Raw genomic sequence first — 12,471 nt, 5'->3', positions numbered from 1 at the left:
GCAGCAGTGGCTTTGCACAGCTGTACTAACTACCCCGGATTGTCTCTCCTCAACCCAAATTCTCATTCACGCCTCAGCCCACTTGGTATTCCCCCTAGAGAAGGGATGTAGGCTATGATAGTCCACGTAGTTGTGAAAAGTCCCTGTGTCAGGGTGGTGTAGAGGTCAGTGCATCCGCTAGTGAGCAGGAGACACGGGTTCAAATCCTGGCCTTGGTATAAACTTTAATTCGTGAGACTCGAATGTCAAAATCAAAATTCAAAGCAATGATGATTATGTTTTACGATAACCGTGGTATTGTTTACGTGAACTCAGTGCCTGAAGGTATACGTGTAAATAAGGAATATCAGCCTAAAGTCCTTTCTTCGCTCAGTGAACGTGTGAGAGGAAAGTGATCCGAGCTGCGAGAAACACGTCACGGATTTTGTCCATACTGAATCGGTTGTCAAGTCGTTTTTGGCTGAGCATGGAATTCCTGTGTTGGAACATCCATCCCTCCTGCGCGTGACTTTTTTCTGATACCGAAAGTGGGTCAGCTGAAATCGTGAAAGAAAGAATGACGGAGACCATTGACATAATTCAGAAGATAACTTCAAACAATGATCCGAGCCGTGGAAAATTCGCAGGCAGCTGTATCAGGAACGAGGAAAGGAGTGTTTTGAAAGGGATAATGCAACTGTTCTGAAGTAGCAAAAATAAAGAATGTTATATCCATAAACCCGTTTTCTTAGCCAGACCTCTAATACTGAAAAATTTAAATGTAAGCGGTAATGATAGAGCTTCCACTAGACTTCATCATGACACCGGAAAATTCAGAACTAAAAGGGGAATCAGGCATGCAGATTTATTACCGTCCAACCTATTGTCAGTAGCAATAGAGAAAGTGTTCAGATCTTTGATCTGCGGAAAGGGTGAAATACACCGTAATCAGACCTAAACTGGGTGAACCACTACAAAACAGAAACTAAACCGCAATATATTCAAGGACGGCTAACTGAAATTTGTCGGCTAAGAAACACAACAGTCAAACTCTTTGAAAAAAAGTGGTGTAATTATTTCGTGACTGCGAAGGGAGTTTTCTGATCGCCTTTTTGACACTCACTTGTCTACTTGAGATTTAGTGGACACAAGACGAAAATCACGAAAAGCTACTGGTATTTAAAAGCACACTTGGCTACTCCCAGGTCTGTTAGCTATCTTCTAATTCATGTTATTGACTTGTTAACCACGTGACTCAGTACGGAGGTAAAGTATAAAGTTTTGGATAATTTACGGCATGGTGCTTCTTGTATGACTACACTATAGTAGACAGACGAAACTCTTTTGCAATGAGTTTTTATTCTTAGGTCTATTTTCTCAATACGTGGCTACTTATGACCGGAAACTGTCATTTATGAACAGACGACCGACAGTGCGTCTAGCAATAACACTGTTAAAATACTGATAATTACGGGCTTCTCCTATGGCAAGACATCATTCATTTAGTCCCGACCTGACATCAAGCAGGTACATTCGTTTCGCCACTGAAAGAGATCATATGGGCGGAACGCGTTTTATCGACGAACCAGGGGGTGAAGTGGAGCCTTATGCCAACGGTCAAGGAAAATGGCGTGAAAGTTTAATGAATGTTGCGTTTGTCTATGCGTGAAGTACGCTATAGCCATGGTTTCCAAGGACAACCTTGTTCGTTACTTTGTGAAGCTGTGACAGATAGTAGGTGAAAAAATCAACATGTTAAATTGTTGTTGTTGTGGTGGTCTTCAGCAGAAAAAGTGGTTTCATGCCTCAGGTTATGTACTATCAACCTCTCTCTTCTGCCAATCAAGTTATGCCATAAAGCTCTTTTCTCTCTGATTCTGTTTAGTGGCGTTTTAATAGTTGTCGAGACTACTAATCCAGTCTGCAACATTTCAGAGGCTTCCATTCACTTCTTAGTGTTGTTTTTATCTCCAAAGTTGCACTTGCGTATAAGGCTTCACTCCAGGAAAATACTTTCAGAAAAGATTTCCTAACAATTAATTTATTTCAGATGTTAACTTGGTTTTCTTTTTCAGAAAACTATTTTCCTGCTGTTGTCATTTTAAACCTGTGATCGCCACTTATTTTGCTGCTGAGGTAGCAAAACTCATATCTTCTATGTCTCTTTTTTTTATGTTCCCTCAGCATTGCTTGATTTAATTCGACTACATTAAATTACCCTTATTTTACTTCTGTTGAGGTCATCGGGTAATCTCTTTTCAAGACACTATCCATTCCGTTTAGCTTGTATTCCAAGTCCTTTGCCATACGCGACGGAATTCCGACGTCATCGGCAAACCTTAACGTTTTTAAAGTTTTTATTACTTCTCCCCGAATTTTAATTCATTTTCAGTATTTTTCCTTGGTTTCGCCCACCACTTGCGCAATGAACACACTAATTAACAAGATAATAGCTTACAGCCTTTTCAAGTGCTAAACGTTAATGCTTTTTTTATGTAGAACCTTTTAATAGCCCATATAGCATTATTTTAACAGTCACTGGTTCGGCTGAGCAATTACCGTCTTCAGATCTGAAATGCACAGAAAACTGCACATAAAGATAAAATAGTGTAAAGCACACTGAAGGCAAATACATATCAATGAACAAATGGAGTGCTCTTTCTAATGACAAGATTGGGTAAAGTCAATTTGTCATGAATATACGTTTTAAGACAACAAAACGACGCACTACGAAGGAATTATCCGAAAGGGTCGGAAATCGGTAGATGTGACATACATGTACAGACAAATGAATGATTATAATTTCAGAAAAACTGGATGATTTATTCAAGAGAAAGAGCTTCAAAAGCTGAGCAGTCAGTTCTGACATCCATGAAAGCATTTATTTGGCTTCGCATTGATTGGCAGAATTGATTGGCAGAGTTACTGCATGTCCTCCTGCGGGGTGTCATACCAAATTCTGTCCAATTGGCGCGTTAGGTTGTCAAGATAACAAGCTGGTTGGAGCGCCGTGCCCACAATGCTCAGTTCTCAGTTCGGGAGAGATGCGGCGGCCTCACTGGTCAAGGCAGGATTTGGCAAGCACGAAGACAAGAAACTCACGCTGTGTGCAGGCGGGCGTTATCTAGCTCAAACCTAAACCCAAGATTGCTCACCATGAACAGCAACAAAACGGGGTGTAGAATTTCGTCGACGCACTGTTGCGCTTTGCTGTAAGAGTACTGCGGATCACCACGTAACGGACGCTGCTATGAAAAGAAATGGCACCTGTTGCCTAGTTATCGCAGCTCAGTTCGAAGTGAGACTCCTCACTGAAGACAATTCTACGGCCGACAATGAGATTCCAGGTCAAAGACCTGTTAGAAGACACCCTGAACAGAGGAAGGATACCAACCCTGGTGTCGCCTGCCAAACGGCCAGACAACCAGGCGTGATGATCTGGAGTGTCATCCTGGGTTTATATCTCAGCAAGGTAAAGCGCGCACGCACACGCCCAGACTTTCTTGCCAAACCCTGCCTTTGCCAGCAAGGTCGCCGGATCTCTCCCTAATTGAGAACGTTTGGACACTATGGACAGGGGGCTCGGACCAACTCGTTATTCTGACCATCTAACGCGCCAATCGGATAGAACGTGGCATACTATCTCTCATGTCTGCATCTACATGGATACCCTGCAAATCACAATTAAGTGCCTGGCAGAGGGTTCATCGAACCACCTTCCCAATTCTCTATTTTTCCAATCTCGTATAACGCGCGGAAAGAACGAACACCTATATCTTTCAGTACGAGCTCTGATTTCCCTTATTTTATCGTGGTGATCGTTCCGCCCTATGTAGGTCAATGTCAACAAAATATTTTCGCATTCGGAGGAGAAAGTTGGTGATTGGAATTTCGTGAGACGATTCCGTCGCAATGAAAAACGCCTTTCTTTTAATGGTTTCCAGCCCAAATCCTGTATCATTTCTGTGACACTCTCTCCCATATTTCGCGATAATACAGAACGTGCAGCCTTTCTTTGAACTTTTTCGATGTACTCCGTCAGTCCTAGATGGTAAGGATCCCACACCGCGCAGTAGTATTCTAATAGACGACGGACAAGCGTTGTTTAGGCGGTCTCCCTAGTAGGTCTGTTACATTTTCTAAGTGTCCTGCAGATAAAACGCAGTCTTTTGTTAGCCTTCCCCACAACATTTTCTATGTGTTCCTTTCAATTTCAGTTGTTCGTAATTTTAATACATATGTGTTTAGTTGAATTTACGGCTTTTAGATTATACTGATTTATCGTGTAACCGATGTTTAACGAATTCCTTTTAGCACTCATGTGGATGACCTCACACTATCAATTTTCGCACCATTCAGATATCTTTTCTAAATCGTTTTGATATTTGTTTTGATCTTCCGATGACTTTATTAGTCGATAAGCGACAGCGTCATCTGCAAACAACCTAAGACGGCTGCTCAGATTGTCTCCCACATCGTTTATATAGATACGAAACAGTAAAAGGCCTATAACACTACCTTGGGGAACGCCAGAAATCACATCCGTTTTACTCGATAACTTTCCGTCAATTACTACGAACTGTGGGCCCTCTGACAGGAAATCAGAAATCCAGTCAAATACCTGAGACGATATTCCATAAGCACGCAATTTCACTGCAAGCCGCTTGTGTGGTACAGTGTCAAAAGCCGTCCGGAAATCCAGAAATACGGAATCGATCTGAAATCACTTGTCGATAGAACTCAGCACTTCATGTGAATAAAGAGCTAGTTGTGTTTCACAGGAACGATGTTTTCTAATCCTATGTTGACTGTGTGTCAATAGACCGTTTTCTTCGTGGTAATTCATTATGTTCGAACACAATATATGTTCTAAAATCCTGCTGCATGTCGACGTTAACGATATGGGCCTGTAATTTAGTGGATTACTCCTACTACCTTTCTTGAATATTGGTGTGACCTGTGCAAATTTTCAGACTTTGGAAACGGATCTTTCGTCGAGTGAACGGTTGTATATGATTGTTAAGTATGGAGCTAATACATCAGCGTACTCCGAAAGGAACCTAATTGGTTTACAGTCTGGACCAGAAGACTTGCTTTTATTGATTTAAGTTGCTTCACTACTCCGAGGATATTTACTTCTATGTTACTCATGTTGGCAGCTGTTCTCGATTCGAGTTCTTGAATATTTACTTCTTCTTCTTTTTTGAGGGCATTTCGGAAGGCTGTTTTTAGTAACTTTGCTTTGGCAGCACTGTCTTCGATATTATCTTTATTGCTACCGCGCAGAGAAGGCATTGACTGTTTCTTGCCGCTAACATACTTCACATACGACCATAATCTCTTCGGATTTTCTACCAGGTTTCGAGACGAAGTTTCGTTATGGAAACTGTTGTAAGCATTTCGCATTGAAGTGCGAGCTAAATTTCGAACTTTGTAAAAGATCGCCAATCTTGGAGATTTTGCGTCTGTTTGAATTTGACATGTTTGTTCCATTGTTTCTGCAACAGTGTACTAACCCGTTTTGGGTACCAAGGAGGATCTGGCAATTATCAAACAATGCCAAGCCGAGTAACTGCTTGTACAATGTCGTTAATTTATGGAACTCTTTTTCTTGAATAAATCATCTAAGCTTTCTAAAACTGCAATCTGTCGTTGCCTGTACATGTAAATGTCATCTACTACATTTCGTTTCCGTCCCATTCAGATAATCTTGGTGCGCAGTTTTCTTTTGCCCCTTAGAGTGTGACAGATGCTTGTGCACCAAAGTGGCCGAAGGAAACGTTTTGCATAGTACAAATCGGTGAAACATTACGTAAGCAAGTTATAACAAATGCGTCGTTGCACCAATGGAAGCTTAAGAAGACAAACCTCTCTTACTCAAGTTTGCAAGAACGTCATACTGTACAGTAGCATCGTACCACTTAATAACAGCTTATGTTATGTGCCCAACACAGAGCAGTGAAAAGACCTGCAGCCTTAACCCCGCGTCATTCAAAACCAGTGATGTCTGCCCAATTCAGAGCAAGGAGCAGACCGACTGACTGGTTGGTTGGTTGGTTCGGGGAAGAGGACCAAACAGCGAGGTCATCGGTCCTAAAGGATTAGGAAGGATGGAAAACGAAGGCGGCCGAGCCATTTCAAAGGAACCATCCCGGCATTTACCTGAAACGATTTAGGTAAATCACTTAAAACCTGAATCAGGATGGCCAGAAGCGGGTTTGAACCATCGTCCTTCCGAATGCTAGTCCAGTGTGCTAACCACTGCACTACCTCGCTAGGTCGGAGTGACTGATATTATGCGTCCTGGCTCACAGGAAAATGACATTCCAACAGGTGGAACTGTGGTAAACTAAATGAAGCATATTATGTTTAAAATACAAATATTAAGTGAAATGAAGCGGAAAACAGTAATACCGGTAAAAGATAAAACTATGAAACGGATAGCTTCCGATCTAAAACTGTGAACGAACGTAAGTATAATAAGTACCCATTCTGTATGGGGACCAAGATGTCGGTAGGTGGCACACAAGCACACATAATTAAGAGTCTAAATGAAGTTTATGACAATGTAATTATTAAGAGAAAAGTTCTCGATGAGCACAAAATCTAAAAAACAAAATCCTTAAATATTTTGAACAATTTTGCACTTTAGCAACAGTTAGACATCAGTAAATAAATGCAAAGTAGCCAACGAATGGCAACAAAAATGTTGAAATTAGTCAAAATAGGTTACATGTATACGATATTTCAGCACCTATATTATTCCGAATTACGATGCAAAGTTCCGTGATTGAATGTCCGAAGGCACTTTGCATCGTAATTCGGAATGATACAATCACTTTAATATCGCATTTATCCGCCACCAGCGGGCAAACAACTTTCAAGTAAAATGTCTCCCCTGTACGGGAATATAAGTAGTAGATGTGCGAGTACAGGTTGTAGACACGTGGTTGGCAACATATGGAAATTTGGGGGTGGCCGTGAATTTGTCTCGGATAGGCTAATGGTAAGGTGATCGCTCATAATAAGCGAGAAATCTGTGTTCGGGACACGGTCCGGCGTGTCGTTGTTAAATTATGCTGCTGGCGGTATTCCATTTCGCAACTGCAAATACATTTCATGGGTTACCTGTATTTCTGAAATTTTCGGTGAAATATCCACAACCAGTGACAGAAGACCAATAGTGTTCCACAGAAATTAACCCAAACAATATGAAAATTGTGAAGGAAAGAGTTCGTAACATGAAAACGTGCTGTCGTCCGCTTCACATCTCCTTTGCAGCAAGCTACGTAAATTTAAGTATTAACTGTGTTTTTCATACTTGTCACTTCTTTTTCCGAGTGATTTTGCTTTTAGGAAGCTTTAATTTTCGAGTACTAGTAATAGTGTTCCATGGATTTCGTGTTGTTTTGAATACAGATAGTGCTTATTTTCATTGTTTCGAAAACGAAGTATCTAGTAACCACAGTTTAGTCAGCTATCAGCCGCCTTTAGTGAATTAGCAGTCTAGTTAAAAGTTGATTGCTTAACTCTCTACAGTTAATTTTTGATTTCTTAGGCATCGAGGCATCGGAAGATACATATCTGCCATCTGCACGAGGTGTTGCCGTCACAGTGGGAGAAGTCCGCATTGTCAATGTTTATTCGCCCTCCGGGTCATTCCGTCATAAAGAAAGGGTCACATTTTATTCCGACGAAATTTCTCCACTCCTGGATGGGAATAGGAAACATTACATCATAGGCAGCTATTTTAATAATGTCTTGAATCCAACAGACCAAACACCACACTACTCCACATGCCTGGCACTACGGGCACTCGTGCGAGACCTGCCACTACATGACACGTGGCGTCTCCTTCACGGGGATAGCGGTGGCTATACGTATTTCACCGACCACTCTGCCAGCTGCCTCGACTGGGTGTATGTCTCCCTACGACTCTGCACCGCGACAAGGGACGCGGAACTTTGGCTGACAGCCTTCACTGACCATTTGGCATACATCTGCTCAGTCACATTCCCCCGACAGCTCACATACCGCAGCCGTGGTCCATAGACGCTGAACGTTTCCTACTTGTACGAGGATGCATGTCGGCGGGAGATCGGTGCTACGTTGGTCCGCTGCCTCTGGAGTTTGCATGCACGTCCTTCCACTTTACATTGGTGGCTCTACTGCGCCAAGCCGGCCGTCTGACAGACACTAATGGGATATGGCCGTGAAAGAGCGTGCTGGTGTCGGGCGACGTCGGAATTTTATTATACTGTGCAGTGGGAACTAATGACCCGGCCACCATCACGTGAACGACAGACAGTAGTTAATCATCTCAAAGCTCGCCTACTCCGTCTCACCACGGAGCAGCTTGACAGAGCCCGAGTCTGGGCGAGGGTGCAGGATACCATCTCCATCAAAATGGCATTCGTATATCACGTTATCAGAGAGAGACGCCACCGCAAGCGCCAACTTATAACACCAGCAGAGGCATTAGAGGGTGTACTCGTCGCCCAACAGTGTACCATCGCTGCAGCATTCGTCCAGCATTACAGGACATTTTACGCCGAGGACCCACAGACTGTTCGCGAGTCCGAAGACGTCCTGTGCGGTCTGCCTGACCCCAGAGTAGAGGCACAGGACGACGCCCTGCTGGCGTCCATAACTGCTGACGACTTAACAGTGGCCTTGGCACACGGCGCCCCGAACAAGTCACTGGGCCCAGACGGCTTGCCAAACGAAATCTACCGCGCCTTCTATCCCCTCATGGGCGCTCAGTGGATTCAGATGTTTCAAGACCTCCTCTGCGACGATTTTACCGTCCTCACAGATTTCCTCGAAGGCATCATGATACCTGTTCCCAAACCGAGCGGTTCTCGCCGTTGTCACGACTATCGACCTCTGACGCTCCTGAATGCGGATTATAAACTTTTCGCCCGTATCCTCCGCACACGTCTTCATACCACCATGGAACGCATGATCCATCCTGACCAGATATGTGTAAGTGGTGACAACAACATCCACAAGGCACTTGGCGCCTACCGCGACGTCACAAAGCTGGCAGCGGCCTGCAGCCTCCGAGGCGCTCTTGTGACCGTCGTCGACTTTGATCACGCCTTTGATCGTATTGACAGTTTCCTTTGCGCCGCGCTTGAACGCATGGGCCTCTCGCAGGCGTCAGCAAGGGTGATCTTACGCTTAATCCACGTGGCGCGTTCGAGGATTATGGTTAACGGCTACCAGACTGAAAACATCACTCTTGGATGGTCGGTGCGACTGGGATGTCCTTTATCAGGAGTGTTATTTGCGGCGGCGCTTGAACCTGCACTGCATGGCCTTCAACAACGACTGGAAGGCATCTGCTTTCAAGACGTACGTAGAATCTATGAACGCTACAAATAATTCAATACCTTATCTTGCTGATAGTACGGGTAATGTAACTGATGATGGTATACATGAGGCCGAAATTCTAAACCTAGCTTTCAAAAACTCGTTTACGTTAGAGGACTGCAGCACCATTCCCCCTTTCAATTATCAAACAAACGAAAGGATGGCTGACATAGTGTTTAGTGTATCTGGTATTGTAAAACAGTTAAGATCCTTAGACGCCAGAAAGGCATCTGGCCCAGACGGTATCCCCGTAAGATTTTATGTTGACTGTGCTACGAATATAGCACCATTCTTATCCTTCATCTATCAGAGATCATTGGAACGGCGGAAATTTCCACGGAACTGGAAGAAGCCCCAGAGCATAGCAATTTATAAAAAGAGAAAATCGGATGCTCAAAACTACCGGCCAATTTGACTGACATCGATTTGTTGTAGAATCATGGAACATATTTTGTGTTCGGATATAATGACCTTTCTAGACTCTGAGAAACTCATCTGCAGAAACCAGCACGGTTTTAGGCAACAGCGGTCATGCGAGACTCAGCTGGCCCTCTTTTTGCATGATATACAACAGGCTCTAGATTCCGGCTCCTAGGTTGATGCCATATTTTTCGACTTTCGAAAGGCGTTCGATACTCCAGAGAGAGCGGGATCGAATTCCGTTCAGACCGCAACTTTTTCACTATGATTTTTAACCGAGCATTCACTTTTCATTGCCGGCCGCGGTGGTCTCGCGGTTCTGGGCGCGCAGTCCGGAACCGTGCGACTGCTACGGTCGCAGGTTCGAATCCTGCCTCGGGCATGGATGTGTGTGGTGTCCTTAGGTTAGTTAGGTTCAAGTAGTTCTAAGTTCTAGGGGACTGATGACCACAGATGTTTAGTCCCATAGTGCTCAGAGCCATTTGAACCATTTGAACACGTTCCCAATGAAAAACAGGCAAAGCCTTCCTCCTAGCAAATCCTCCTGAAGAGGACTGCAGCGTCGAGACGTCGGCATTTTAGCTGTTTTAGTAGTTAAGATGACATGGCGCTATAGCGAAAAAGTATTTCCTGAAAAATGCTTTTATTGTCGATAAAATTCTTTATCCAGAGGTTGAAACGCACTAGTAGTTCCAGGCGCAATCCACATTACTTCTATAGATTTTTCGTCGTCCTACACAAAAACAGAGGCGTCGTTATGTCCAGACATGAATCGAACAAAAGCAATGAAGACACAATAAATATTAATTAACTTTACCTGTATTGTCAATACTACCAATATTGCAAAAAGCAACTGATAATTTGTAATAGATGTTACTTGAGTGGCTGATTCGAGAGAGTAATAACTGTGTACTGTAGTGTCTGAGAAACTGTCAACGAACGGCTACCTCAAACGTGATTTACATATTACGATTGGGTTGTGTCGTGCTTCCCGTTTGAAAATGTACCGCCGACCTCTACCGCCGCTTGGCACGATACGAATTTGGCAATTTCCAGCTACTTATTTTTAATACTTGCAGAGCCTCTTAGCAGCTAAAATTTTGACAAATCATTTCTTTCGTTGTCTTCTTCCTGTGTAAAAACTTTCATGGTAGGTTTCGACATGTCTTATTGGACCATTCCCTTATAAGATGGCCTATGTAGTGTATTCAGTAGGTGATCCGTAGTACATGTGTAAGGTATGTAATTCACAAGAAGCACTGACTATCATAGCTGCAATCTGGCTGCTGTGCAGTTTGTTAAAGTAAGTAGACCGAATGCGAGCAAGGTTAATATTGCCATAACCTAACAGCCTACGTAGACACATGGATAGGGGGATCTGGAGGGCGTGGAAGGGGAATTAAGGCATTAGCGTCGCCCGACTCGGCGACGAGGAGAGGTGACGCCGTGCGCGGCACATCAGCCGGACATAACAAACACAGCACGGCGGCGAGCGAGTCGGCGGGATTGGCGGTGACACCAGAGGAACAATGGAACGTCAGCGTGACGGCGGCGGCGGCAGCTCTGCGGCGGGGGCGGGTTGGGGGTGGGCTGCCTGGGACGTCTGTTTGGGGCTCTTTCCGCGAGTGCGGCGCCACCTGCGACTGTGTGTGCGCGCTCGCGTGCGTGCTGCGTGTGTGTGTGTGTGTGTGTGTGTGTGGTAGGCTGACGGGGGAGCGGCCGTCCACAATGGCCGGGGCGAGCAGAGAGGAAGGCTTTATTCAGGCAGATTTAATGGCTGCGGGTGACTACTGTAGGTAGAGCCGGGACAATAGAGTGGCCATCTGCCGCGCGGCAGGTAGGGAGCTGAGCCAGCCAGCCCTGCGCGCACAGTACATGCGCACGAGTCAGGGGAGCTGGCAGAGCGCGCGCGCGCAATGCTGGCAAAGTCGTTCCCTGCCCCGCCCTGCAGCACCGAGCCATCAGCACCGACGCTGATGATTATCGCTAGCGCACTCGCTACAGTGTATCTTTGGTAGTCCCAGTGGCGAAATAAGCTGGAGCGTGTGCCCTGGGCGCAGTTTCCGTGGTGTCGTAGTTTTATGACAGGCAAAGACTATGAGGAAGGGCGAAATAAATGGGAAAAGGAAGAAAAAAGTAAGATGGGAAAGAATAATAATGATACGAAGAAGGTGAATAAGATCAGACTGTATTAAGCAACACTTTTCGAAGAATTTTTTTTTTTTTTTAACAGTGACAGATTGGTCAGGTGTGAATAGGACTTGTGCTCTGAGAGTTCCGCACAGACTTACTTATGGATACTTATAGACAGTTCATCCATCACGGGAATCGAGAATGCTGACCATTTTTGCCCGTTTCGACATCGATACTGACCAGTTATTGATAGCGAAACTTTCGATAATGTTTTCATTTTAGTTTGAGGTCGAATAAAAAATGACAAAAGAAATGTTTTTATCGTGTGGCATAACGATATTTTAACATTTTTCTGACTTTTTCCTTTACGTGTACTGCGAAACCTCGTTTATTGTCAAGTTTCATGGTCAATAGGAAGTTCAAATGGCTCTGGGCACTATGGGCCTTAACATCTGAGGTCATCAGTCCCCTAGAACTTAGAACTACTTCAACCTAACTTACCTAAGGACATCACACACATCCCTGCCCGAGGCAGGATTCGAACCTGCGACCGTAGCAGTCGCT

This window comes from Schistocerca americana, chromosome 5 (assembly GCF_021461395.2).
Source record: "Schistocerca americana isolate TAMUIC-IGC-003095 chromosome 5, iqSchAmer2.1, whole genome shotgun sequence".
Lineage (NCBI taxonomy): Eukaryota > Metazoa > Arthropoda > Insecta > Orthoptera > Acrididae > Schistocerca > Schistocerca americana.
Note: the sequence above shows the minus strand (reverse complement) of the source record.